The following is a 10,911-nucleotide window of genomic DNA, read 5'->3' as shown; positions in this document are numbered from 1 at the left end:
GTGTTAGCATACTGTATTTATTTTTCTCTTTCTGACGTACTTCACTCTGTATGACAGACTCTAACTCCATCCACCTCAATACAAATAACTCCATTTCGTTTCTCTTTATGGCTGAGTAATATTCCATTGTATATATGTGCCACATCTTCTTTATCCATTCATCCAATGATGGACACTTAGGTTGCTTCCATGTCCTGGCTATTGTAAGTAGAGCTGCAGTGAACATTGTCGTACGTGACTCTTTTTGAATTATGGTTTTCTCAGGGTATATGCCCAGTAGTGGGATTGCTGGGTCGTATGGTAGTTCTATTTTTAGTTTTTAAGGAACCTCCATACTGTTCTCCATAGTGGCTGTATCAATTTACATTCCCACCAACAGTGCAAGAGGGTTCTCTTTTCTCCACACCCTCTCCAGCATTTATTGTTTCTAGATTTTTTTGTTGATGGCCATTCTGACTGGTGAGAGATGATATCTCATTGTACTTTTGATTTGCATTTCTCTAATGATTAATGATGTTGAGCATTCTTTCATGTGTTTGTTGGCAATCTGTATGTCTTCTTGGGGAAATGTCTATTTAGGTCTTCTGCCCATTTTTGGATTAGGTTGTTTGTTTTTTTGTTATTGAGCTGCATGAGCTGCTTGTAAATTTTGTAGATTAATCCTTTGTCAGTTGCTTCATTTGCAAATATTTTCTCCCATTCTGAGGGTTGTCTTTTGGTCTTGTTTATGGCTTCCTTTGCCGTGCAAAAGCTTTTAAGTTTCATTAGGTCCCATTTGTTTATTTTTCTTTTTATTTCCATTTCTCTAGGAGGTGGGTCAAAAAGGATCTTGCTGTGATTTATGTCATACAGTGTTCTATGTTTTCCTCTAAGAGTTTGATAGTGTCTGGCCTTACATTTAGGTCTTTAATCCATTTTGAGTTTATTTTTGTGTATGGTGTTAGGGAGTGTTCTAATTTCATACTTTTACATGTACCTGTCCAGTTTTCCCAGCACCACTTATTGAAGAGGCTGTCTTTTCTCCACTGTATATGCTTGCCTCCTTTATCAAAGATAAGGTGACCATATGTGTGTGGGTTTATCTCTGGGCTTTCTATCCTGTTCCATTGATCTATGTTTCCTTTTTTGTGCCAGTACCATACTGTCTTGATTAGTGTAGCTTTGTAGCGTAGTCTGAAGTCAGGGAGCCTGATTCCTCCAGCTCTATTATTTCTCAAGATTGCTTTGGCTATTCGGGGTCTTTTGTTTTTCCATACAAATTGTGAAATTTTTTGTTCTAGTTCTGTGAAAAATGCCAGTGGTAGTTTGATAGGGATTGCATTGAATCTGTAGATTGTTTTGGGTGGTAGAGTCATTTTCACAATGTTGATTCTTCCAATCCAAGAACATGGTATATATCTCCATCTATTTGTATCATCTTTAATTTCTTTCATCAGTGTCTTATAATTTTCTGCATACAGGTCTTTTGTCTCCTTAGGTAGGTTTATTCCTAGATATTTTATTCTTTTTGTTGCAATGGTAAATGGGAGTGTTTTCTTAATTTCACTTTCAGATTTTTCATCATTAATGTATAGGAATGCAAGAGATTTCTGTGCATTAATTTTGTATCCTGCTACTTTACCAAATTCATTGATTAGCTCTAGTAGTTTTCTGGTAGCATCTTTAGGATTCTCTATGGAGAGTATCATGTCATCTGCAAACAGTGACAGCTTTACTTCGTCTTTTCCGATTTGGTTTCCTTTTATTTCTCTTTCTTCTCTGATTGCTGTGGCTAAAACTTCCAAAACTATGTTGAATAATAGTGGTGAGGGTGGGCAACCTTGTCTTGTTCCTGATCTTAGTGGAAATGGTTTCAGTTTTTCACCATTGACAATGATGTTGGCTGTGGGTTTGTCATATATGGCCTTTATTATATTGAGGAAAGTTCCCTCTATGCCTACTATCTGCAGGGCTTTTATCATAAATGGGTGTTGAATTTTGTCGAAAGCTTTCTCTGCATCTACTGAGATGATCATATGGTTTTTCTCCTTCAGTTTGTTAATATGGTGTATCATGTTGACTGATTTGCATATATTGAAGAATACTTGCATTCCTGGAATAGACCCAACTTGATCATGGTGTATGATCCTTTTAATGTGCTGTTGGATTCTGTTTGCTAGTATTTTGTAGAGGATTTTTGCATCTATGTTCATCAGTGATATTGGCCTGTAGTTTTCTTTCTTTGTGACATCTTTGTCTGGTTTTGGTATCAGGGTGATGGTAGCCTTGTAGAATGAGTTTGGGAGTGTTCCTCCCTCTGCAATATTTTGGAAGAGTTTGAGAAGGATAGGTGTTAGCTCTTCTCTAAATGTTTGACAGAATTCGCCTGTGAAGCCATCTGGTCCTGGGCTTCTGTTTGTTGGAAGCTTTTTAATCACAGTTTAATTTTCAGTGCTTGTGATTGGTGTGTTCATATTTTCTATTTCTTCCTGGTTCAGTCTCGGTAGGTTGTGCATTTCTAAGAATTTGTCCATTTCTTCCAGGTTGTCCATTTTATTGGCATAGAGTTGCTTGTAATAATCTCTCATGATCGTTTGTATTTCTGCAGTGTCAGTGGTTACTTCTCCTTTTTCATTTCTCATTCTATTGATTTGAGTCCTCTCTCTCTTTTTCTTGATGAGTCTGGCTAATGGTTTATCAATTTTGTTTATCTTCTCAAAGAACCAGCTTTTAGTTTTGTTGATCTTTGCTATTGTTTCCTTCATTTCTTTTTCATTTATTTCTGATCTGATCTTTATGATTTCTTTCCTTCTGCTAACTCTGGGGCTTTTTTGTTCTTCTTTCTCTAATTGCTTTAGGTGCAAGGTTAGGTTGTTTATTCGAGATTTTTCCTGTTTCCTGTTGTTTCCAGTTGTTTCCTGTTTCTTGAGGTAGGCTTGTATTGCTATAAACTTCCCTCTTAGAACTGCTTTTGCTGCATCCCATAGGTTTTGGGTCATCGTGTCTCCATTGTCATTTGTTTCTAGGTATTTTTTAATTTCCCCTTTGATTTCTTCAGTGATCACTTCGTTATTAAGTAGTGTATTGTGTAGCCTCCATGTGTTTGTATTTTTTACAGATTTTTTCCTGTAATTGATATCTAGTCTCATAGCGTTGTGGTCAGAAAAGATACTTGATACGATTTCAATTTTCTTAAGTTTACCAAGGCTTGATTTGTGACCCAAGATATGATCTATTCTGGAGAATGTTCCATGAGCACTTGAGAAAACTGTGTATTCTGTTGTATTTGGGTGGAATGTCCTATAAATATCAATTAAGTCCATCTTGTTTAATGTATCATTTAAAGCTTGTGTTTCCTTATTTATTTTCATTTTGGATGATCTGTCCATTGGTGAAAGTGGGGTGTTAAAGTCCCCTACTATGGTTGTGTTACTGTTGATTTCCCCTTTTATGGCTGTTAGTATTTGCCTTATGTATTGAGGTGCTCCTATGTTGGGTGCATAAATATTTACAATTGTTATATCTTCTTCTTGAATCGACCCCTTGATCATTATATAGTGTCCTTCTTTGTCTCTTGTAATAGTCTTTATTTTAAAGTCTATTTTGTCTGATATGAGAATTGCTACTCCAGCTTTCTTTTGATTTACATTTGCATGGAGTATGTTTTTCCATCCCCTCACTTTCAGTCTGTATGTGTCTCTAGGTCTGAAGTGGGTCTCTTGTAGACAGCATATATATGGGTCTTGTTTTTGTATCCATTCAGCCAGTCTGTGTCTTTTGGTGGGAGCATTTAATCCATTTACATTTAAGGTAATTATCGATATGTATGTTCCTATTCCCATTTTCCTAAATACTTTGGGTTTGTTATTGTAGGTGTTTTCCTTCTCTTGTGTTTCTTGCCTAGAGAAGTTCCTTTAGCATTTGTTGTAAAGCTGGTTTGGTGGTGCTGAACTCTCTCAGCTTTTGCTTGTCTGTAAAGGTTTTAATCTCTCCATCACATCTGAATGAGATCCTTGCTGAGTAGAGTAATCTTAGTTGTAGGTTGTTCTCCTTCATCACTTTAAATATGTCCTGCCACTCCCATCTGGCTTGCAGAGTTTCTGCTGAAAGATCAGCTGTTAACCTTATGGTGATTCCCTTGTGTGTTATTTGTTGTTTTTCCCTTGTTGCTTTTAATATGTTTTCTTTATATATAATTTTTGCTAGTTTGATTAATATGTATCTTGGTGTGTTTCTGCTTGGATTTATCCTGTATGGGACTCTCTGTGTTTCCAGGACTTAATTAACTATTTCCTTTCCCATATTAGGGAAGTTTTCAACTATAATCTCTTCAAATATTTTCTCAGTCCCTTTCTTTTTCTCTTCTTCTTCTGGGACCCCTATAATTCGAATGTTGGTGCATTTAATGTTGTCCCAGAGGTCTCTGAGACTGTCCTCAGTTCTTTTCATTCTTTTTTCTTTATCCTGCTCTGCAGTAGTTATTTCCACCATTTTATCTTCCAGGTCACTTATCCTTTCTTCTGCCTCAGTTATTCTGCTATTGATCCCATCTAGAGTATTTTTAATTTCATTTATTGTGTTTTTCATCATTGCTTGGTTCCTGTTTAGTTCTTCTGGGTCCTTGTTAACTGTTTGTTGCATTTTGTCTATTCTATTTCCAAGATTTTGGATCATCTTTACTCTCATTATTCTGAACTCTTTTCCAGGTAGACTGCCTATTTCCTCTTCATTTGTTAGGTCTGGTGTGTTTTTACCTTGCTCCTTCATCTGCTGTGTGTTTTTCTGTCTTCTCATTTTGCTTATCTTTTGGTGTTTGGGATCTTCTTTTCACAGGTTGCAGGTTCGTAATTCCTGTTGTTTTTGCTATCTGTCCCCAGTGGCTAAGGTTGGTTCAGTGGGTTGTGTAGGCTTCCTGGTTGAGGGGACAAGTGCTTGTGTTCTGGGGGATGAGGCTGGATCTTGTCTTTCTGGTGGGCAGGTCCACGTCTGGTGGTATGTTTTGGGGTGTCTGTGACCTTATTATGTTTTTAAGCAGCCTCTCTGCTAATGGATGGGGCTGTGTTCCTGTCTTGCTAGTTGTTTGGCATAGGTTGTTCAGCACTATAGCTTGCTGGTCATTGAGTGAAGCTGGGTCTTGGTGTTGAGATGGAGATCTTGGGGAGGTTTTCATCATTTGGTATTATGTGGAGCTGAGAGGTCTCTTGTGGACCAGTGTTCTGAAGTTGGTTTTCCCACCTCAGAGGCACAGCCCTTATGCCTGGCCTGATCACCAAGAGTCTTTCATCCACACGGCTCAGAATAAAACGAAGAAAAAAATAGAAATAAAAAAAGGAAAGAGGATAAAATAAAATAAAGTTATTAAAATAAAATAAAGTTATTAAAATAAAAAATAATTATTAAGAAAAGAAGAAAAAAAAATTTTAAAGTAAAAAAAAAGAAACAAACCTAAAAAACAGATGGACAGAACCATTGGACAAATGGTGAAAGCAAAGCTATACAGACAAAATCTCACACAGAAGCATACACATACACACTCACAAAAGGAGGAAAAGGGGAAAAAATAATATAACTTGCTCCCAAAGTCCACCTCCTCAATTTGGGTTGACTCGTTGTCTATTCAGGTATTCCACAGATGCAGGTACCTCAAGTTGTTTGTGGAACTTTAATCCGCTGCTTCTGAGGCTGCTGGGAGAAATTTCCCTTTCTCTTCTTTGTTAGAACAGCTCCCGGGTTTCAGATTTGGATTTGGACCTGCCTCTGCATGTAGGTCACCTGAGGTCGTCTGTTCTTCGCTTACACAGGACGGGGTTAAAGGAGCAGCTGCTTTGGGGTCTCTGGCTCACTCAGGCCGGGGGGAGGGAAGGGTACAGATGCAGCGCGAGCCTGCAGTGGCAGAGGCCTGCATGAGGTTGCAGCAGCCTGAGGCATGCCATGTGTTCTCCCGGGAAAGTTGTCCCTGGATCACAGGACCCTGGCAGTGGCTGGCTGCACAGGGTCCTGGGAAGGGTAGTGTGGATAGTGACCTGTGCTTGCACACCGGCTTCTTGGTGGTGGCAGCAGCACCCTTAGCATTTCATGCCCGTCTCTGGGATCCACGCTGATAGCCGGGGTTCATGCCCGTCTCTGGAGCTTGTTTAGGTGGCGCTCTGAATCCCCTCGCCTCATGCACCAGGAAACAAAGAGGCCCGAAAACGTCTCTTGCCTGTTCGGCAGCTCCAGACCTTTTCCCGGACTCCCTCCCGGCTAGCTGTGGTGCGCTAACCCCTTCAGGCAGTGTTCACGCCGCCAAGCCCAGTCCTCTCCCTGCGATCCTACGGAAGCCCGAGCCTCAGCTCCCAGCCCCCACCCGCCCCGGTGTGTGAGTAGACAAGCCTCTTGGGCTGGTGAGTGCTGGTCGGCACCGATCTTCTGTGCGGGAATCTCTCCACTTTGCCCTCCGCACCCCTGTTGCTGCTCTCTCCACTGTGGCTCCAAATGTTCCCCCCTCCGCCACCCACAGTCTCCGCCCATGAAGGGGCTTCCTAGTGTGTGGAAACCTTTCCTCCTTCACAGCTCCCTCCCACTGGTGCAGGTCCCGTCCCTATTCTTTTGTCTCTGTTATTTCTTTTTTCTTTTGCCCTACCCAGGTACGTGGGGAGTTTCTTGCCTTTTGGGAGGTCTGACGTCTTCTACCAGTGTTCAGTGGGTGTTCTATAGGAGCCATTCCACGTGTAGATGTATTTCTGATGTATCTGTGGGGAGGAAGGTGATCTCTGCATCTTATTCTTCCTCCATCTTCTCCTTTCGCCTGAGACAACATTAAACGCACCCACATTCCAATTATAGCGGTCCCAGAAGAAGAAGAGAAAAAGAAAGGGACTTGGAAAATATTTGAAGAGATTATAGTTGAAAACCTCGCTAATATGGGAAAGGAAATAGTTAATCAAGTCCAGGAAGTGCAGAGAGTCCCATACAGGATAAATCCAAGGAGAAACATGTCAATACACGTATTAATCAACCATCAGATATTAAATACAAAGAAAAAATATTAAAAGCAGCAAGAGAAAAACAACAAATAACATACAAGGGAATCCCCATAAGGTTAATAGCTGATCTTTTAGCAGAAACTCCGCAAGTCAGAAGGGAGTGGCAGGACATATTTAAAGTGATGAAAGGGAAAAACCTACAAACAAGATTACATTACGCGGCAAGGATCTCATTCAGATTCGAAGGAGAAAATAAAACCTTTACATACAAGCAAAAGCTAAGAGAATTCAGCACCACCAAACTAGCTTTACAACAAACGCTAAAGGAACTTCTCTAGGCAGGAAACACAAGAGAAGGAAAAGACCTACAATAACAAACACAAAAGAATTAAGAAAATGGTAATAGGAACATATATATTGATAATTACCTTAAGTTTAAATGGATTAAATGCTCCAACCAAAAGACATAGACTGACTGAAAACAAGACTTGTATATACGCTGTCTACAAGAGACTCACTTCAGACCTAGGGACACATACAGCCTGAAAGTGAGGGGATGGAAAAAGATATTCCATGCAAATGGAAATCAGAAGAAAGTTGGAGTAACAATTCTCATATCAGACAAAATAGACTTTAAAATAAAGACTATTACAAGAGACAAAGAAGGACACTACATAATGATCAAGGGATCAATCCAAGAGGAAGATATAAGAACTGTAAATATTTATGCACCCAACATAGGAGCACCTCAATACATAAGGCATATGCTAACAGCCATTAAAGGGGAAATCGACAGTAATACAATCATAGTAGGGGACTTTAACACCCCACTTTCTCCAATGGACAGATCATCCAAAATGAAAATAAATAAGGAAACACAAGCTTTAAATGATACATTAAACAAAGTGGATGTAATTGATATTTATAGGACATTACATCCAAAATCAACAGAATACACGTTCTTCTCAAGTGCTCATGGAACATTCTCCAGGATCAATCATATCTTGGGTCACAAATAAAAGCTTGGTAAATTTAAGAAAATTGAAATTGTATCAAATATCTTTTCCAACCGCAATGCTATGAGACTAGATATCAATAACAGGAAAAAATCTGTAAAAAATACAAACACATGGAGGCTAAACAATACACTACTTAATAACGAAGTGATCACTGAAGAAATCAAAGAGGAAATTTAAAAAATACTTAGAAACAAATGACAATGAAAACACAATGATCCAAAACCTATGGGATGCAGCAAAAGCAATTCTAAGAGAGACGTTTTTAGCAATACAATCCTACCACAAGAGCCAAGAAACATCTCAAATAAACAACTTAACCTTACACTTAAAGCAATTAGAGAAAGATGAACAAAAATCGCCAAAGTTAGCAAAAGGAAATAAATCATAAAGATCAGATCAGAAATAAATGAAAAATAAATGAAGGGAACAATAGCAAAGATCAATAAAACAAAAGCTGGTTCTTTGAGAAGATAAACAAAATTGATAAACCATTAGCCAGACTCATCAAGAAAAAAAGGGAGAAGACTCAAATCAATAGAATTAGAAATGAAAAAGGATAAGTAACAACTGACACTGCAGAAATACAAAGGATCATGAGAGATTGACTACAAAAAACTATGTGCCAGTACAATGGATAACTTGGAAGAAATGGAAAAAATTCTTAGAAAAGCGAAACCTTCCAAGACTGAAACAGGAAGAAATATAAACAGACCAATCACAAGCACTGAAATTGAGACTGTGATTAAAAAGCTTCCAACAAACAAAAGCCCAGGACCAGATGGCTTCACAGGCGAATTCTATCAAACATTTAGAGCAGAGCTAACACCTATCCTTTTCAAAATCTTCCAAAATATAGCAGAGGGAGGAACACTCCCAAACTCATTCTACAAATCCACCATCACCCTGATACCAAAACCAGACAAGGATGTCACAAAGAAAGAAAATTACAGGCCAATATCACTGATGAATATAGATGCAAATTTCCTCAACAAGATACTAGCAAACAGAATCCAACAACACATTAAAAGGGTCATAGACCATGATCAAGTGGGGTTTATCCCAGGAATGCAAGGATTCCTCAATATACGCAAATCAATCAACATGATAAACCATATTAAAAAATTGAAGGAGAAAAGCCATATGATCATGTCAATAGATGCAGAAAAAGCTTTTAACAAAATTCAACACCCATTTATGATAAAAAACATTCCAGAATATAGGCATAGAGGGAACTTACCTCAACATAATAAAGGCCATATATGACAAATCCACAGCCATCATCGTTCTCAATGGTGAAAAACTGAAACCATTTCCTCTAAGATCAGGGTCAATACAAGGTTGCCCACTCTCACCACTATTATTCAACATAGTTTTGGAAGTTTTAGCCACAGCAATCAATCAGAGGAGAAAAGGAAATAAAAGGAATCCAAATTGGAAAAGAAGAAGTAAAGCTGTCACTGTTTGCAGGTGACATGATACTATACATAGAGAATCCTAAAGATGCTACCAGAAAACTACTAGAGCTAATCAATGAATTTGGTAAAGTAGCAGGATACAAAATTAATGCACAGAAATCTCTTGCATTCCTATATAGTAATGATGAAAAATCTGAAAGAGAAATTAAAGAAACACTCCCACTTATCAATACAACAAAAAGAATAAAATACCTAGGAATAAACCTACCTAAGGAGACAAAAGACCTGTATGCAGAAAATTATAAGACACTGATGAAAGAAATTAAAGATGATATAAACAGATGGAGATATATACCATGTTCTTGGATTGGAAGAATCAACATTGTGAAAATGACTATACTACCCAAAGCAATCTACAGATTCAATGCAATCCCTATCAAGGTACCAATGGCATTTTTCAAAGAACTAGAAGAAAAAATTTCACAATTTGTGTGGAAACACAGAAGACCCCAAATAGTCAAAACAATTTTGAGAAAGAAAAACAGAGTTGGATTAATCAGGCTCCCTGAGTTCAGACTATACTACAAAGCTACAATAATCAAGACAGTATGGTACTGGCACAAAAACAGAAATATAGATCAATGGAACAGGATAGAAAACCCAGAGATAAACCCACGCACATATGGTCACCTTATTTTTGATAAAGGAGTCAAGAAGATACAATGGAGAAAAGACAGCCTCTTCAATAAGCAGTGCTGGGAAAACTGGACAGGTACATGTAAAAGAATGATATTAGAACACTCCCTAACACCATACATAAAAATAAACTCAAAATGGATTAAAGACCTAAATATAAGGCCAGACACTATAAAACTCTTAGAGGAAAACATAGGCAGAACACTCTATGGCATAAATCACAGCAAGATCCTTTTTGACCCACCTCCTAGAGAAATGGAAATAAAAACAAACATAAAGAAATGGGACCTAATGAAACTTAAATGCATTTGCACAGAAAAGGAAACCATAAACAAGATGGAAAGGTAACCCTCAGAATGGGAGAAAATATTTGCAAATGAAGCAACTGACAAGGATTAATCTCCAAAATTTATAAGCAGTTCATGCAGCTCAATATCAAAAAAAACAAACAAACAAACAATTGAAAAATGGGCAGAAGACCTAAATAGACATTTCTCCAAAGAAGATATACAGATTGCCAACAAACACATGAAAGAATGCTCAACATCACTTATCATTAAAGAAATGCAAATCAAAACTAAAATGAGGTATCACGTCACAGCAGTCAGAAGAGCCATCATCAAAAATTCTACAAACAAGTAATGCTGGAGAGGGCGTGGAGAGAAGGGAACCCTCTTGCATTGTTGGTGGGAAGGTAAATTGATACAGCCCTATGGAGAACCGTATGGAGGTTCCTTAGAAAACTAAGAATAGAACTATCATTCGATCCAGCAATCCCACTATTTGGCATATACCCTGAGAAAACCGTAATTCAAAGAGTCGTGTACCACAATGTTC

At 38.2% G+C, this 10,911-nt stretch overlaps 1 protein-coding gene across 5 annotated transcripts in view; it reads left to right on the top strand.

Annotated features, from left to right (window-relative positions):
- The window catches only part of CA10 (carbonic anhydrase 10), a 618,162-nt gene that overhangs the window by 69,970 nt on the left and 537,281 nt on the right, over window positions 1-10,911 (top strand). The window lies entirely within an intron of this gene.

This window comes from Balaenoptera physalus (assembly GCF_965194825.1).
Source record: "Balaenoptera physalus genome assembly, chromosome: 20".
Taxonomy (NCBI): Eukaryota; Metazoa; Chordata; class Mammalia; order Artiodactyla; family Balaenopteridae; genus Balaenoptera; species Balaenoptera physalus.
This window is presented reverse-complemented; position numbering and strand designations above follow the sequence as displayed.